Source organism: Elephas maximus, chromosome 26 (assembly GCF_024166365.1).
Source record: "Elephas maximus indicus isolate mEleMax1 chromosome 26, mEleMax1 primary haplotype, whole genome shotgun sequence".
Lineage (NCBI taxonomy): Eukaryota > Metazoa > Chordata > Mammalia > Proboscidea > Elephantidae > Elephas > Elephas maximus.
Genome location: NC_064844.1, coordinates 12,189,813 through 12,209,628, shown reverse-complemented (window position 1 = coordinate 12,209,628; position 19,816 = coordinate 12,189,813). Strand labels below are relative to the sequence as shown.

The 19,816-nt window shown below is 38.6% G+C and overlaps 1 protein-coding gene across 21 annotated transcripts in view; it reads right to left on the bottom strand.

Moving 5' to 3' along the window:
- The window catches only part of NRXN1 (neurexin 1), a 1,236,536-nt gene that overhangs the window by 3,867 nt on the left and 1,212,853 nt on the right, over positions 1–19,816 (bottom strand). The window lies entirely within an intron of this gene.

Below are 19,816 nucleotides of genomic sequence, written 5' to 3'. Positions count from 1 at the left end.
CTTCTGAGTGCATCCCCAAATATGCTCCATTTAACTCTAAAGAGCCATGCTGGTGTATTGGGTAAAAAAGCCATAAACCTAACAAGAAAAATGACATCAGAACAGCCCTACCCTATAATATTAGATAGCATTGCTTTCAGAAGCAAATCGATGTCACAGAACATTTAAAGCTAACTCCAGACTCTGAATCAGGCTAGCTAAAAGTAGGATTACTTTAGAATTCATGCTGCCTTCGATATCAATGGAAAGATGAAATGAATACAATATTGAGTAATAAGCCAATCTAGGAATTTTGAAAGGTCCAATTGTCTACATTTTAAAGCATAATTTTAGTCGTATCTTTACAAACTAAAACAGAACAAATTTTCTTCTTTGACAGAAGTGTGTTTACATGAGTATGTATATATATTATTTGTTCGAGGTAGTAAGACAATCACCAAAGCTAAACTTTGAAGGAGAAAGTATTCTTTCTTGGTTTCAAATACTTTCTAGATTGGCTTTGAGTCAAAATTCAGTACCTAATTAAAAAAAAAAAAAATAGATGATAATAAATAAAGGTCTGGCTGGCCCACCTTGATTCAGCTAACAGAATTCTCATTCAGACTTCTTAAAGTGTAATAAGGCTTTTCCTGAGTAAAAGAAATGTATCACAGGGCGTCTTAACGGGTTCTCCAAGGCCTCGTCAGGCACTGGAGCTGACCACAGTTGGGGAGGAAAAGGCCTGGGATTCAGCTGATTGATGGGAGGAGAGGGGACCCTTTTCCTCTACTTACTAAACTTGATTTTCATTTAAAAGAGAATATGAACTAGATACAGAGGATTCCATCCCACTTATGACCCTAGCTCATTTTTCTTCATGGATTGTATTTTCTATCCTTTCCTGTATCTTCATCCTCTCCCTTGTCCTACAGAAAAAGATCACCTGTCAGAGCTAATAACTTAAAAATGATTTGACTTTCAAAACATTACTCTTTGTGAATCATGCAGAACAAATTTAAAGAACCTCAAAATTGCATGTATATTGGATAAACACACACAAACACCAGGAATTGAAGGGTTCAAGAAGACTACAGTTGAGCTTTTATTTCACTATCCTTAGCTATTATTTAATAATTGCTTTTAATCTTTCTACAAAAGTTCTTATGTATTGCCTGGAATTATTTACGAACCATATAGCGCCACACTGCTTTGCAATTCCATTTCCAAATGTCACCAAGCTTTCTTCTACCTAAACTCGGGTTTCTTGCTGTTACTTCCCTTTCCTTCCCAACATAAAGCCTTCTGAATATAGTCACTTACAAAGTAATAGCTCTCAGGCTCAAAGCAGCAATATGCTGTGTTCTGGAGCTACAAAACGTAGCACGTGAAATCTCTCTATGCTGAATATGCCACCGCCTGTTTTACAAAAGCCCAGGTAACGTTGGTGAATAAAATGCCCGGGAGTTGCTTCTGTGGGCAAGGTAGAAGGAGCCAAAGACTATAATCCACAGTATTTGATTACAGAAAATTAATTTCTTCTCTAGAAGAACAGAACCTACCACAGGAGTTCTGTCACTACTTGATAAACCAAAGGTGGTACTTTGTGCCTCAAATACAGTCATCTTTGCCAGATATTGCCAATTAGCTCAGCTGCTAACCTCACTAAACGACACCCTTAGACTTGCTCATTTCATAGAACATTCTTTTATCACGGAGTCTGAAGAGCTGAAACAAGGAATTATATTTAAATCATTTTTTTCCCCACTTGATGGAGTGCTTTAATTTTAAACACATTTTCACAATTACATCACTTTGTCTGTCTAACAGAGAATAGTGGGAGTAAAGGCAAAATCCTAACCATATAGTGCACGCTAGTAACTTTCAGGGTTTTAATGGAACGCAGCGTTTAATTTTTGTATGCTAAGAAAATATATGTATATGTGTGTATGTATATATTTCAGTTGGGAAAAGGTCTCACAAATGTACCATCTTATCCAATAATTTCAATTTTATTTTTATCCACTCAAACATTTTAGTGTGTTTTCAAAAAACTGTGCATACAGCACAACAAAAAAATAATGTTAAAATTAGAGTGAGTTAATAAAGACCAAAGGAAAACCTCAAATCCTTCAATTTTGCCATATATGCACTTGATAAATACCTCCTGTTGCGGGAAAATAGATGTCTTTTTTGCAACACCAGTCTACATGCTGCTTAAGCCACACACAGACTTAAAATATCTCCACGTCACACATATAGAAAGATTTCAAATATCATGTTTTTTAAATAGATTACTTAAAACAAACAAACAACAAATCCTAAAACCTAAACCCAATGAAGAAACATTTTATCCTATTTCTTCCCGATTCACGTTAAAATGTTAAGAGTCACCACAGATATCATTACAGATTTGTATGGAATATGCAGTTGCTTCCATGTTTGATTAATAAACAAATTATTTCCACTTACGCTTCAAATGTAAAGGCCAAGTAATATTTTTCTTAATATTTGTGCAGAGATAAGAAGCACTTACATACTATAAAGTGCTAATGGGACATCTCTCCCCCATTCGCAAATAAAGGCTACTCAGGGACTTGTTGCCGTAGAGTGGCTTCCGACTCATAGTGACCCTAAAGGACAAAGTAGAACTGCCCCATAGAGTTCCAAGGAGCGCCTGGTGGACTCAAACTGCCAACCGTTTGGTTAGCAGCCGTAGAACTTAACTGCTATGCCACCAGGGTTTCCAAATAAAGGCTAGATAAATTTAAATATATTTCTGAATTATAAATGTGGTTTTCACTGATTGATTATCATTCATGTTTTATTTTGACAATTCTTGAGAAATCTCTGAGGAATTTTAATATTAATTTAAATGAACAGGATAATATAAATGGCTAATAAGGTTGGATGTCTTCTTATATAATTTGTTTACATTTTTATACAAAAAAGAGATACAGTCACCTCTTAACTATAACAATGTGAACAAGTGGAATGTAATCAGGGAAACACATAAGCAATTCTTTTGTTTTATGGATTTAAGAATTTTGTATTCTCTCTACATTCCATAATAAACAAAACCACAAGATATTTTTAATAATTTAAAAAAGAAAACTGCACCATATTTTTTCAGAAAAGCCAAAAAAAAAAAAAACAAAAAAAAAAAAACACAAATAAATGAACTAAAATTTACTTTTACCCCTTCTCCCTTTCTTTGTTCCAGCAGGTGATGTGAACACTTAATGGTGGGGGCCACAGAGTTACCTAGGGCATTGAAGCATTACTTGGTGTATATAGTTATTGCTTAAGTATTCAACTTTGGCTGTGGCACATATATTTTAATTTGGTCACTAGCAAGGGGGAAAAAAGAGTAGATGAAATCTCCTAAGTATTTAAGCCCATTTATACCTTATTTCCCACCACCTGTCTGTGAGTTTGTCACACTCTGATAGCTTGTGTGTTGCCTTCATTCTGGATACTATGCTACTGGTATTTCAAATACTAGCAGGATCACCTGTGTTGGACGGGTTTCAGTGGAGCTTCTAGACTAGACTAGGAAGAAAATGCCTAGTTATCTGCTGCAGAAAATTAGCCAGTGAAAACCCTATGATCACAACAGAATATTGTCCAATATAGTGCTGGAAGATGCGCACCTTAGGTTGGAAGGTACTCAAAATACACAGTGGCCACGACGCTGGACTCAAGCACATCATGAAGATGGCCTGGGTAACATTTCATTCTCTTGTGCATGGGGTCATCGTGAGTTGGAGCTGACTCAATGACTCAAAAAAAAAATAATAATAATAAGTTGCACACCAGGACAATTTAAGTAGAAGAGACAACCTTGTACTCATTAAAGTTTTCCCAGTCATCCTGACTACCGCCATTTTACTGAAGAAGACCCCTCATCACCTATCCCCTCTGGGTCAGCTGGAATCGAGTGTGCACTGCTTTGTCTATTACGCATGAGGAGATCACAGATGCACCTTCAGTGGCAATGTGGAGGCTTTGATTTTTGCTGGCATTTTACCCTAAGTGTTTCAGAAGCTATTGATTGCATCGGCAAGGACAAGGAATGTCACAGGGTTATGGGACCTTTCGTATGAGCCACGTCTCAGCCAAATGGATACGGAAATATCCCTACCACTCACCTATTGAGAAACAGTGGTCAATGACTTTGTTTTAAAAGATAGATCAGAAGTGGTTTTTTAAGTATGATTTCTCTCTCTCTTTTATTTCTGTCTCTCTCTCATCCTCCCCCTCCCCCAAATCTTTGGCCAGATCTTATGATCTCTAGCTTGCCACATGGTTTGCTTCGGCCAGTAGATTTACCCAAAACCCTGTATTCTAGCTCTATGATTTTTCTTGTTTACCACTGTCCTAATGAGTATGGTGATTACTTAGGTAAGCACAAGCTTTCAAGTGTTATGGACAGTTACTAACATATTTCCACATTCTACTCTAAACTAATTTATTCATACTAGATGATAATCCATTGGGAAAAAACTGCACTAACTGTAAAAGATATATTCCAGTGTCTTATCACATAAACAGAATAATAAATGTACTTATGGCTTTGTATAAAAAAATCAAAAAGTAAGATCATTAAAAAATTAGCTTATCCTTGAATTTGCTGAGATGGTTATTTTAAACTGCCTCGACATGAAAGAGAATTGTCCTGATATGTGTTCTTTATTTCTGACAATCCTTGGCACTGCATGTGTGAAAGAAAGAACCGCATTTCTCCAAACAGGAACTAATTAGACCCAGTTAAGAAAGGTCACAGGACAAGCAGGTTTAAGAGGCACATTGGGCTGTAGTGTGGAGGGGAGAGGGCAGTTTGTGGCAGGTCCCGTTCCGTATCAGCTTCTCTTGTCCTTGATGTCCCTCCCATGTTCCCCTCTGTGCTTCTTCCTACCCCCTTTCTTCCTCTTCTGGATGTCCGTCTTCCAGCCCAGGACTTATTTTGGAGTGGCCTCAGACCCGGAGCAGAGTAGGCGTGTCTCCTGCCACCTCCCCAGGTAAATAAGGGTCAGGTTGGAAAGTTTCAGAACTCTGTCTTTCGGGGTGGGTGCTTTCTTTAGGAAGATGGCGAATGATCGACAAAACTTCCTGCCAAGTTTCTAATTTCAAATCACAATATAAAACAGTCTTTAAAGGCAAAAATGTCTAATTGCGAGTGTTTCACCTGAACAGTCTTTGTGATTTATATTGGCCTGCTTTACTGTAGAATTTAACTTCAAAGTTTATTTACAGAATAATCTTTTATACTTTATCAAAACAAATACTAATAGATGACTGCTTTTAAAAAAAGCAGGTGGAGGCAAGTATGAGACACACATGAAGCTGTTAAGCTTTGCATTGGAGATGGCATTGACCAATTTGCTACTGTTTAATTGCACTGTTTAATAGTTAAAATTTTAGTTCACACAAATAGGACACATGAAGCCTACATACCTAGCCAAAAAAAGATTCACAATGGGTGGTCTAAAATAACTGAACATTTTAACAGATACACTTTGTTATACTGTTATTTTTTCCTAAAGAGGTTTCACTTTGCAATGGAAAGGATCTGGCATCCTTTGGTTATTTGTTCGGAGATTGGAAAAGTAGTAATAAAATATTGTTAATAAAAATGAAAACTGCTCTTGATTTATGTTTGTACAATCCTGCGCTAGAAATGGTGCTCAGTGTCCTAAATCTCTTGACATAGAATGAAGGGTTGGTTGGTGGGGGGGCCTTATCTTTTCATTGATGAGTTGACCAAGGCAATAACCACGCCATCAGATGCTCTTTATCACTCAAATTGTCACTTTTATGAAGCTATTTAGAATACTTGGATGAGCTGTTCCACTGTAATCTTATTATATTTATGTTGTTTCCAAAGTTAGCTTTGCAGGGTGAGATTGTAGTTTCCAAGCCATTTTTATTGCTGGTTTTATTTCTTCCATCTAGAATGCTAGTGCATAGGTATGTCATCAACCATGACCCTGTCACATTATGGATGAAGCAAGACTTTCACCGTATACTGATGGCAACAAAAAATTCAGCTTTTGAGCTTGAAAGGGTAAGAGAAATTATAAGAGATCGCCAAGCTTTAGAAAATATAAAGAATAACATATCAATGACAAAAAATATAATGGGTGCTATATATGTCAGATCAGGTGTGGTATAGAAAGGATCATAAAACTCCATAATGCTCAACACAGCATTCTGCTAAGTGGAGTGTTATATAGCCTGTCTTACAATGTTCCTTTTTAAAACCTATTGGCAAGATGCATTTATTGAGTTTTTTCTCATTAAAAATGTTTGGCCAGTCTTCTTGGTTTTATCATAGATTAAACCAAAAGTAATCGATATTAAATTTCTGTGTCCACCCTATCTCATAAAAAGAGTTTCCTGAAACGATCACATTAGGCCAGAGCTCTGTACTGTGTCTTAATAGATGCGGAAGTCATTGTAATTCTAGGGTAGTCTTGAAAATGATTTCAGATTTACAGGCGAAGATTTGACTTTTCCAGTACCCAGTTTCATTAGTACTGTGAAAAGAAAATTGGAATTGTAGACTCCTGGGGTGTTTGTGAATTGAGATTAGCACAGGGTTTTTTTTTTTTTTTCCCCCTCTGCCTCAAAGAAAAAGGTTTATTATTTTTTCCATTTTGGTGCTTTAATACAATGTAGGCCAGAACAAACAATTATGATCAAATCACTCACAAGAATGTGTGTTTAAATGCCACATTTGCAAGAAGCAGGTAAGCAATGATTTCTATGTCCTGCACTAATTGGGACTCCCACTGTGTTATCCGGAGAAGCGACGGATGCAAGATGTCTCAAGTCACAGGCATCGTCCCCTCCAACCGTACAACTCCACCCATGCTCTGCACATTCTCAAGTTCACTACTGCAGGTCAGAGAAGGGGCTGGAAAGAGGACACGCCTGATACATCTTGGCCTTTCCCCAATGAATTGGAGATTGAGAAAGATCTTGGAAATCAATATGTCTTTGGCTCTCGCCTGGCTGCTTGGTCTGACATATTCATCCACTGCTTTCAAAGCCCCCAAGGCAAGTGTTTGAAGCAACGTGCAGGGGCTGCAGCTGAGAGGTTGAGAGGGTCATCATCTCCAGACATCTAGAACTGCATTGCATGTGAAAGCTGGACAATGAATAAGGAAGACCGAAGAAGAATTGATGCTTTTGAATTATGGTGTTGGCAAAGAATATTGAATATACTATGGACTGCCAGAAGAACAAAAAAATCTGCCTTGGAAGACGTACTGCCAGAATGCTCCTTAGAAGCAAGGATGGCAAGACTCCGTCTCAAATATTTTGGACATGTTAACAGGAGGAACCTGTCCCTGGAGAAGGACACCATACTTGGTTAAATGGAGGGTCAGTGAAAAAAAAGCAAGACCCTCACTGAGATGGATTGACACAGTAGCTGCAACAATGGGCTCAAGCATAGCAAAGAATGTGATGATGGGCCAGACGGTGTTTCATTCTGTTGTACAAAGGGTTGCTATGAGTTGGAACTGACTCCAAGGCACCTAACCACATCAACAGGAATTGCATTGGAAGGGATGCTAGGCAGAGAAAAACTCATCCCATACTTGTGTGACAGAGAATATGTACTAGGACTGGTCACTGCTTCAGAAGGCACCATATGGAATGAAAGATGCAATGGACAACCACAGCATGTGTGGCTTTGGTGACATTGAATTTGAATAGACTGAGGAACATATGTTCACTCCCTCATCTCTGGGGGAAGCCTTATGGTCAGAGCATTTACCAAAGGTTGCTATTTAATTACCATATGTGCTGAAAACTATGTGTTACACAGCTTAGCCATCTACAAGTTTCACAGACTTTTCCCACAGGCATTGTGCCTGAAATTTTCTTATAGAACCCTTGAAAGTTTCACAGTGGGCTCAAGCAAAACAACAATTGTGAGGATGGCATAGGACTGGGCAATGTTTTGTTCTGTTGTACATAGGGTAGCTATGAGTTGGAACCTACTGAACCACACCTAACATAATGTAATGTAACATCACGTAACATAACAGTTCTCATGGCCCTTCGTGGATTACCCACAACCACTTACCTAAATTTGTCTTCTCTTCTTGAAAGAAATTACAGTCTTAATTTCATTGTTATCCTCAGACACCATCAAAGGTTCTACCTCAATGCCTGGCACATATGACCTTCTTTCTCCTACCTCTCTGAATACTACTTATTCCTCAAGGCTTACCTTAAATACCCTCTCTTCTATGATGATTTCTAAGAAATTCACTCGAGTTACTTGCCAAGGACTGTACTAGGGACTGGGGGGTACAATGAAACACACTTGATGTTTATGCTCACGGACCTCGAGATATACTGAGACAAAGAGACATACAACAAATGACAACATAGTTAAACATAAAGTGACACTGGACTGTATGTGATGAAGGAACACTATAGGTTCCATGCAGGAGAAGAAAGAGGTTTTTGATTGAGACAGAGGAAGGAGAAAGATCTTTAAGAATTAGTGAAACATATTCTGAGACCTGGAAAATGACTACAGGTTACTAAAGTGGAAAGTGGGCAAAAGAAAGAACCAGCGTGTGGATTGGCCTGAAGGAAGGAAAGAGTCTGCTTTTCAGGAACCAAATGAAAGCCTGAGTGGCTGGAACACAGCGAGTTTAGAGAGAAAGTGAGAAGATAATTGAAGGTAGACATGGTGGAATCTATCACATAAATCGTGCTCCATGGAATGAAGCCGTAAACGAAAAGATGAATTTATTTAAACCAAGAAATCATTTTATGTGGCAAAAGAGATTACCAGTGCAGTGAACATACACATGGGAGAGTGAAGGACAAAATACTTGTATCGCATGTGACAGACCAAGAGTTAATACCTCTAAAATATAAAGAGCTCTTACCAATCACATCAAAAAAGACACACAATTCACTAGAAAAATGGACAAAAACTATATACAGGCAAATAGAGAAGAGATTCAAATGGATGAATAAACAGAGGATCAGATGCTCAACTTCACTAGAGGGAAAGTCACAATAAAATAAGAAGATGGCTTTTTTTTTTTTTAAAACCAACAAATCTGAAGGGAAAAGGAAGAAAGAAATGGTGATAATATCCCCTACTAGAAAGGAAGCTTCCTTGGGAAATGAGCAACTGGGCTGGCAAGAATATGAATTCTTCAGTCGTTTTTAGGAAGTAATCCAATAATATCTACTGAAGTTACAAGTAGATAAACTGCAGCCATAGGTGGGTGCCTGTGGATTCAGCATGCCATTCTCCTTCATTTAGTATATGGTTGACATTTACAATAGCAAAGAGTTAAAAAATACACAAATATTTTAATTGAGCAGCTTTAGTTTTGGGAATACGGCCTACAGAATTAAATGCACTGGTACATAAATATGTAAGTACAGGCTATTTATTATAACATTGCTTGTGGTAAACAAATTGCTTGTGGTGGGGAAAAAAAAAAAAAACATGAAAACCTAGTAACTGGACCAAGGTTGAATAAAATTACAGCACATGCAAACTTTGGAATTTTAACAGAGTTAAAAATAGGAGTTAGAGCCCAGTCCATTTTGGATATTGCTGGAAGGGTGATCTCTGCCTTTATGATTCCATCCAGGCTGCCTCAGCTGAGGCCTTGGGCTCAGAGCATTCTCTGAGAGGAAGGCTGGGAACTGGGTCTTTCCCAGGCCCCTCTGTCTGTCAGAGAAAGCTTGCTCCAAACTATGGCAACTTAATTTTACTAAAGTAATTAATTTCATAGCTGGTGGAGGAAGAAATAGTCTTTCTGGTCAAGTGCTGATGGTCATTGAACTGCCACGCTGTTTGAAGTTGAACAAAGCTTGGTAACAGGAGGGCCAAGCCAGGTGCGGCTCAACAAAGGCCCCTTGCCCTTACTCCTCTTCCCTATTCCCATGCACTCCGAGGTATGAAACCCCTAGATCCCTTTGCCTTGTGGCCTTCTGCCTGCAGGGTAAACTTGGAGCCTTAAATGTGCAAAAGAGACTTCCTGCATCAACTCACCCTGGAATGGAGGTCTGAGGGAGGCGGATCCCAGGATGAGCCTTACCCCACAGATTCATCTGTGTCCTAACAGCTACATAAGTAAATAAATGCTTGTGATGTCGCCAATGGGCAGTGCAGTTAATTATGGAGAGCTGCTGCCCTCTGACGAAACCCTGGTAGCATAGTGGTTAAGAGCTATGGCTGCTAGCCAAAAGGTCGGCAGTTTGAATCCATCAAGTGCTCCTTGGAAAACATATGGGGCAGTTCTACTCTGTCCTATAGGGTCATATGAGCCCTGGTGGCGCAGTGGTTAAGAGATCAGCTGCTAACCAAAAGGCTGGCACTTTGAATCCACCAGCCACTCCTTAAGAAACCCCACTGTCCTATAGGGTTGCTTGGAGTCGGAATCAACAGCAACATTTTTTTTTTTTTTTTTTTGTGACTGCCTTTTACAAGCCCATTTTTCAAGTTGGCTTGTTGCAGATAGGCCCCTAACATATTAGGAAAGGAGGAAAGCAAGTATAATTCATATGGTTCTCCCATTTTTGTAAAGTGAGAGAGCAAACAATCCTATGGTTACGTATGATCATAGCAACACAGTAAAATGTATATGAGAGATTTTTGCCAAGTTGTTACCGTTGGTTAATTTACAGAAGTGGAAAAAAGGGGAAAATAAAATAGACAAAAATTTTAATTAAAGTATTCAATAAAATTTACTGAGAAACAGCAATTTTCCAGGTACCATATTAGATGTTGAAGATACCAACGGGTCCAAGACTGTCACAGGCCCTCCCTTCTTAGAATTTACAGTTTATTAGAAATAAAATAGAAAATATAAGAAAACAAATAAAATAATTTTAAGTTAAAAAATACAATAATAGAAGAAACAAAACTTGGGAACTAAGATGGAGAATAATTGGTGGAGGAGCTTTAGAAGGAATCATCAAGAAAAGGTTTCTCTGAGTAGAAGGTATTTGAAAGGAGACTTGAAGGAGAAGGAGCCAGGCCTTCTGGGATACATCCTGGAAAACCTCTGAACGTTTCAGAAAAACGGAGAGATGGGAGACAATGGGCTGAAGATGGCAAGAACAGAATCAAGACGACATGGGAAGATTTGTAAAAATCCCAACTTCACCCCTCCCTTCTGTCAACTGTATAGGACATTGGCCATTTATTATGGATTCTGTATTATCCTGAAATCTAAAGTTTCCTTTTTTTGTCATATTTTATTCCTCTCTTCCCAGGTAGATTATAATCATTTGATAGTTTCCTTTGACTCTATTTCTCTCTACTATAACTGTCCCTACCACACAATGTATAATGGAGACTGAACACAGTAGCTGCAAAATGGATGTGTTTCCGTCTGATTAGAGGAAAACATTTTTGTAAGTTCACAGATTTTAAGTAGACTGGGATGAATGTCACTGTTAAGAAAGTGTGAAAGAAATTTGAATTTCAAGTTTTGAGGCAAGATGATAGGCAAGTGGGTAAAATACTGATGGTAACATGGCATAATTCTTTCCAAAATATTTCACCTCAATTCTTCCCTAACTTCCATTTCCTATCAGATCTTAAGTAAAAGAGGTAAATATGCTATTTCTTTGACATTAAATCAGAAATCACTTCTCCTTTTAGTGTTTTCTTTTTGTGCTCAGAATTGGAGTCAATATGCATAAACATAAGGGAATCACCCAGAAGACCTAACCCTGAAAATGAGGGCTTGGAGCAAATATTGCATCTGCATTTATTTTTCCCATGCCCCAAGTAGTATGCCACTTAGTTCCAATGGTGGAAGTCAACCAAGACAGCAATCATTAGTTTGATTCATTTGGATGCCTTATCTACAACTACGTCAGCTGACATTCACAGCACTATGAATAGTTGCCACCGAGCTTGGAGCTCTTTCATTCAAATGCAACAGAGTAATTGCAGAAGCTTCCAGGGTACACTGCAAATTTTCAGTCCTGTCACTATTAGAGTGAGAGAGTCAAAAAGCGGCTCGCCAATCAGGTCAAACTTTCCAAAATTGTCAAGCAGAAGAAAACCCGGATCTCTAATAATTCAGAAAATCAGTTTCAAAGCTAGGGGGCCTGGAGAGTCTGTATGTCTTTTTCATAAAAATGTATTATATTTCAGAAATGCAAGAAGAGCTATATTTTGAAATGGAGATGATACTTTGGTTACTAAATTCTACTCAACCAAATTCATGGATATTAAAATAGCTTCTCTTCCTGGGAGTTCATTGACTACAACACCCAAAAATACATAACTTTCTCACTCTTAATCTTAAGATGCATTTCACTTTTTTTCATATAGAATGTTGAACAATCTAGCTTTACATGTTCCAAGGACTCTCTGGGTTTGGAAGCAGGAATTTGGGGAAACCTGGTTCATATAAAAAAAAAAAAAACTTGCTGTTGAGTCGATTCCAACTCATAGCAACCTTATAGGACAGAGCAGAATTGCCCCATAAAGTTTCCAAGGAGCAGCTGGTGGATTCAAACTGCCAATCTTTTGGTTAGCAGCTGAGCTCTTAGCCACTGTGTCCCTGGTTCATGGACAAAAACACGGCATGGTGACTTTAGCAAGAATAATGAAGAGTGTGTGTGTATGTGTGTGTGCGCGCGCGCGCGTGCATGTACGTGCCTGTGAATGCTACTGCATTCCTTCCAAATTTCTCACAGAAGTTTCTAGAGCCCTCCTTTTTTTCCCACAGATATAGGTCAAGCTAAACTTTTGAAGAGCTCAGGGAAGACTTCACAATTCCTTGGGGTTAAATACACAAATATGTTGCATTATTAAAACCCTCTACCTCAACTTCCAAATGTTCCATGGATTTAGCCTTCGAAGATATATTTTAACATAACTTGTCAACTGATGCCCAGCACAGATACTATAACTTCTGACTCTTTTCACTGCAACCCCTAATAATCTTTTCTTATTATTTATTTGTATTGAAAAAGTAGTATAGGGTAGTAATATTGAACTATTATATGACAGGCTTTATGCTACGTACTTTAAACAGGTGTTATCTAATTTATTCTTCAAAACATCTCAGTGGTATAGGTATTATCACTACTTTACAGACAAAGAAACTGAGTCCCTAAGGGGTTAGGGCACTTAGGCTTCAAAGAATAAGTGGGGTCACCAAAATTCAAAACCGGGTTTGTATGTGATAATTACAATTTCATTCACTCAATGTGTTTGCATTTCTTACAGCTGCAGGACCATCCGCTCTTTCAGTTTTTATCCCTTTCTGAAAGACAGTGGACATTTTAGGCCTCATTTCTAAGCCACCGCCCAGCTCTCCTCCTTCCAGCCCTGTTCCACTTCGTTCTCTGCCATCTGTCTGCCTTTTTTCAATAGAAAAAGTTTAAATCCCACAGAATCTCAGGAAAGCAATGCAGAGTGGTAAAAAGAATATCAAATTAGATATTAGGTTCTCGTCCAAGCACTGCTCCTAACTTGGTAAGTGACCCCAGGCAATCTCTTGACCTTTGCTAACATTTCTTCCTCAGAAACCTAATGGAGACACCTATGTGATTTACCTCACAGGGTCACTGTGAGAATCAGATCAAGTAGGTCAAAACATGTGAAAGTGCTCTGAGAAGAAGAACCCCCAAAAACCGAATGCTTTGCTGTCGAATTGATTCCAACTTATAGTGACCCTATAGGACAGAGTAGAACTGCCCCATAGGGTTTCCCAGGAGCAGCCGGTAGATTTGAACTGCTGACCTTTTGGTTAGCAGTCATAGCTTTTAATCACTGTGCTACACAAAAGCCGTGATGGTCTGATTATTCTCCTTGTGTCTTCCACACAAAAGGCACTGAGGGAGCAGCTCTACCAAACAACCAGATAATTCTCCAGTATATACTGCAAGCCTTGGCTCCATCAGTTGTGATGATGACCAAGGACAGTATCTCCGTGGGGTAGCTGTAACTGTGACTTCCCTTGCGTGAATGGGGCCTTTTACATTCCTGGGCATGTGTTTCAGACCGGTAATTGTGGTGTGACAGGTGGAACTTGTTTGTTTATCTGCCAAATACCCTGTCTTTATGGATCAGTGCTCCCGAGCGTCTATGTTTAGAGTGAATTAAATTTCTCTCTCTTTCGAGTTTCATGATAGTATTTTAGGTTTTGAGATGTCATGAAATCGATCACTCAGGACCACTCTTTGGTAATAGCTGGAAGCAAGGCTTATTACCTGGGGAAAAAAATTACTCTTTTAATTAAGTTTTAGGATTTCTTTTTAAAATTGTTAGGTCAATTCTTTCTTCCCTCCTTCCTTTCCTGTTCTGGAATTCCATGGTGCATTCTGGATGAAATCCGGCAAAGAGTTTCTACTGCGGAGCTGGGCCTGGGTCCTGGGTGCACCTCCCCTCACTAGGGTTCCTGCAGAGGACCTACAGATGCAGGGGTCATTCTGGGCAATGGGGCAGCATGCCGCTTTCCTTTGGGTGAGATCTTCTTTATATTCCTGTTATGAAGCTACTGCTGTCTCAATTTTCTTTTGTTGGGAAAAGATCGCATTCTTTCTGGTGAAAGTACATGAGCTGAGGTGAAAGATTAGACAGCTTCCCCTCTGAGACTGTTAGAAGGAAGGATGTCAAGCCTGGAATTAGGGAATATAGAAGGTATCCATCGTGGGGGGTAGGGAGGGGTGTAGGTGCATCGACCCAGGGAAGTCTTGCTGCCCAGAGGATTTCTGAACGTGTGAGGAGGAAAACCAAGGGGATTATAATAGCAGGCAGGAAAGCTAATCATTCCTGCCCTCAAAAGCTCTGCAGGCCAGAGGCCTCAACTTTTTTTCCTGCCCCTCCCCCGCAAAAGAATATCAAATGATGGTATTTTTCCTCTCCCCTAGCAACCTAAATTTATCCAGCTGAGCACTGCCCTTGTTTCACTAGCTTCACGGTAGTTACAGGGAAAAGTTGTATGCCAATAGAATTCTGAAATGCTTTAAAAAACTTTCCGGTGGCAATTAGTAGCATTTCCTTTTTCTGTTTTGAATATATATATATTTCTATATATGACATGGTTTGCATTCTTTGGTTATTGTGGCTAGCACTACTAATAAAAGCTAACATATATTATCAAAGCTTCTATGTGCAGGCTCCACGTTTTCCTGCATTGCTTCATCTTATCACAACAATGCTATAAGCATTTAATGTTGTCTAAGCCATTTGGCTGATGAGAAACATCAAGTGCACAGAGCTTCAATGATTTGCTTCTGATCACACAGCAAGTGGCTGAATTAGGATTTGAACTCAGACACTCTGACTTCCAGTGTTTGTTCAATGAAATGTAAGATGTTAGTAATCGTCTGGATGTGACAACATTGGCACTTCACTTTCTAATAATTTATTTAATTTATAGCTTCTGTTGTGCTGGCATCTTTAGTTCATCATGTTTGAGCCAGGCAAATTAATAAAGCATCCTTGTCTTTCTGATTTTATGGCCAATGTCAGGCTTTTTGTAACGCTCTGTTGATGGGTAAGGAGTCAGTGATCATGAGTGATTCAATCAACCAACTGTTGGGTTCACATGGGACCTGGGAGCCAAAGCATTTATTTGTTGCTCCTTATAGCACACGAGCCAACAAAGAAAGCACTTTGGCTCTTCGTAGAGACAAGGAGCCCTGCAGAATGGAATTCAGAATATGTTGGCTTACTCAGATATCATCTTAGACAATGTAATTAAGGACGTACTAAGAAAGCTCCAAAGGAAATGAATTTCATCGTCAAAGCAGGCATTTGACACAAATTACAAGAGAACACGATTTCATTCTTCCTGGATTTCAGGGTTTCATAAGAGGTAGACACGTACTTATCCTGTGTTTTTTAAACCTATACTACATTTCTCTCGTCAAGGTTGGTGAATATTTTAGAGCGTGGTAATACATCACATTGTGTCCTCTGAAGCTCAACAGGACATCTGTCACACTTCTGAAATGCTTAAATGGCATTTTAGCATTTTCTAGTAAAGACTCCTAATGTGAAAAAGGTTATAAACACCAGAAAACAAACCAGTTGTAGTCAAGTCAGTTCCAATTCGTGGTGACCCCATGTGTGTCAGAGTACCATAGAGCTTTCAATGGTTTATTTTTCAGAAGTAGATCACTAGGCCTTTATTCCAAAGTGTCTCTGGGAGGGTTTGAACCACCAACCTTTCAGTTAGCAGCTGAGTGCTTAACTGTTTGTACCACCGAGAGATCTCAAACGCAATCATATCAGATATATGTAGGTTGTTGATTCTTACTTATTCTGTACTCATTAAATGCTTAATGTAACTCAGCCAACTCCCTTATTTGCTGTATGATTGTTATAGGCAGCCAATTATGTGTTAGGACATTCAAATAGAGCCCAATCTTTAATGCCCAAAGAAACTTAATTTTTCAATTTTAGATCAAATCTTTATGCTGGAGGAGGGGCCTCCCTACAAGGCAGAATGATGCATCCAGTGGCACGAAACCGACTCTATAGCAGCAGGTCCTCCACCCATTGCTGAATTTATCATGGTTATTTGTTAACCCTTACTATGTCTCAGGCACTCTGCTAAGCATCGTGTATGCATCTTCTTCTTTCAATCTTATTATCTCCATTTTACAGACGAGGAAATTGAACCTCAAAAATACTAAGTAACTTCCTCCAAGACCAGAAAAGGGCTGTATCTTGAACTAGCTGTATCTGACTCCAAAGCCCAGGCCATTACTAATACCCATTCTCCATTCCACATCGCAATTCCTCATTGCAAAATGGTGATGACAAAGACCCATTCCATTAGCTAGTTAAGAAAATGTCTAAAAATTACATAACGGTCAAAATTGAGCTGGTATAATAAAAACTGTTGTTTTCTGTTTAAAAAAAAAAAATTCCTTTTGCTTATGCTTTTGTTTTTTTTACAGATCTCCTGGTAGGACCTCCTCATGGGTGAATGGAAACTCTGGTTGCCTGGAAAATTGAAAACCTCTGAAGACCTCTTTGCTACCCTTGGAAAAGTAGGGGAAAGTGAGTGAGAATGATGGCTGGTGACTTTCTTGTATTTTAACCATGCAGCATTCGTTTGTACTCCAGTATTCTGGACATTTAAATTTATATGAAGACAAGGTCCCCCACACTAGCAGCATGTTGCATCCTGGGGGCCAATTGGTCTATCAGTACTCAAGCTGCAGCCTTCCTGCCCTGCACCTAAATGATTAGCAAGGCTCTCGGCACTGACCTGAATTTGGTGCCTGGTGCTCAGGAGATGCTCTGGACATTCCCCAAAATGAAACACTCATTACTGCCATTTTTTTTTTTTTTTTCTGGCTGCAGCTCAAAATCCTCCATTGTACTAGCAATGCATTGGCTATTTTGGGCTAATCAAACTCACTTTTGAATAATTACATAATAAATGCCCGAAATTTAAATGTAGAACAAAATTATCTTGTAATCAGGCTCTAAAAATACAATCTAATAAGTGACATATTCCTTTAAATGATCAAGATTACTTATTTAATAAAAAGAATGATGTTCAATACACATATCTTTATTCCCAATGTGGTTAATTGTTCAGTAGAAATCCTTTGATCTTTTCTCAAAATAGCACACTGGAAAACCACTCAAAATGGCCTGGTAATTACAGCAAATTTAGCCTAATGAAAAGTAATACATGTAAAGGACCTTTTCAAATCAACATTTTTTAAATTAATCCTGTTTGTGAGGTGTCTGAATTCTGGAAGTACAGCTTTCTGCATTCCAAGAAACTTTTTTTTTAAAACCAGAAATCTTAGTACTTCTCTCATATTACATTAAATAACTATGTACCACCTTAGGTGTGAAAATACTTCACGGTCTCTAAAAATAATGATATAGAATGACGCTCATAAAGTACTTATAAAAATGATACATATAGAGTAAATATTTCCTAAACACACTAGTTTTTATTGTAACCTGTCATTGTTCACATACACGGAATCATGATCAATGTCATCCAACTTATGGCCAATCAATAGCTATCCTTTGATCGCCTATGCTAATCACCTTATCTCCATTAATTCAACTAATGTTTAAGAGAATGCCACAAAAATCGATGGTCCTCTTTCTTTGCCTATAATCAGTTATTCAAAAGAGTTCATTTTCTAGGTTGACAATGGTTTAATTGATTTGAGAACGGCCTAAATCCTGTTAGACATTCCCCCGCAAAAAAAAAAAAGAAGAAAGAAAATGGACAAATCATTCCTAGCATTATAAATCTAAGAAAAAAATTGTCCTTCCTGGGAATCCCAAGAAACAGAAGTCCCTATGCCAAAGAAGGTCATTATCTCCTTTTAAAGCCTCAGATGTCAAAATAAAAATCACTTTTTTCTTTTTTCAGGAGCTTTGAGAAAGGGGTCTATTTGAAAAAAAAAAAAAATTTTTTTTTTTTGAAAGGGGTCCCTAAATTCCGACATACCCACGTGGTTAAAGACCATCTTGAAACTGAAGTGGTTTATAGTGTCGCCATGTTGCAATACACTAACAGGATCTAAAATACTATATTCCATGAAAACAATTTTATAAAAAACTTAAGCTTCTGTGAAAAAAGAAGTCATAAAAATATGCCTATCTCTACAATACCAATAGCAACAGCAGTAAACACTCACACAGCATGTGCTATGAGCAGGTTATTGTTCTATAATACGCTTTCCATATGTTAATTCAGTTATTCCAACAACCCTATCTCTAGGCTGAGGGAGAAGCACAGAAATTTTAAGTACATTTTTTTGGAAAAAAGTGTGAAGAAAAGCTCCCATCCCCCTGTCACATGTCCAGGCAGTTGAAACCAAGCATTTTAGGACAGTGGTAGCCAGGGATCTGGTTATCAATGGGGCTCCAGAATTCTACCTGTTACCTAAGAGTTGAGGTTCAGTTAGACCTCCTGAATCGCACAGCCATCTCCTCGTATTCTAAAGTACTGTTTATAGCAACACAACGGTATCATCCAGCGCTAACTGTGCAGGACAGTGTGGTTGGAATCAAGTGTAATTGAGTTCCATGTGTTCTCACCCAGGGGGTTGTCCCTGATCTAGTTTCAACATGTGCAGTTGCCATCAGGAGGCCTGAGTGGTTTCATCACTTGCCCATCAATTTTCAGCCAAGAAAAGTAACAGCGTTATGTAAGAGGGGGAAAAAAAGAAAGCTTGAATATGCTTTTTTATATAACTGAATTGGGGAAACAAATAGTTACCATTTGTGCAATACCTTATAGCAGACATTGTAATACGTGCTTAAAATATATTACTTTTAATTCTTGCAAAGACCCTGGAAATAGATGATATTTTTCTCATTTCAACAGTGACGAGCCTGATAATGAAAAGGAATAAACGACATGCTGTCTGGGTTCAGTGAAGGAGGCTCTCTGGTAGAATAGGACTCAAAGTGTAAATTCTCTTCTTTTGCTCCCCAGTGTAATCCCAGAGTTTAGCACAGAAGAGGGTGCACAGTCGTTGTCGTCGTTAGTTGCTGTCGAGTCGGCTCTGACCCATTGTGACCTTACGAAACATTGCTCAGTCCTGCACAATCTTCGTTATCTTTGCTGAGTTTGAGCCATTGTAGTGGCTATGGTGTCGGTCCATCTCACTGAGAGTTTTGCTCATTTTCACTCACCCTCTATTTGATTGGTGCACAGTAAGACTCAATAAATGTTTGATCAACGGTGAAACTGACAACCTACCAAATAGACAACCTGTCCTTTCACTAAGGGTTCTAGGTGTAACCACGCGGTCATTCAGATTTATCAAATACCTAATAAAAAATGTAATTGGCTGGTTCTCAGGATGATGGCAGATCTTC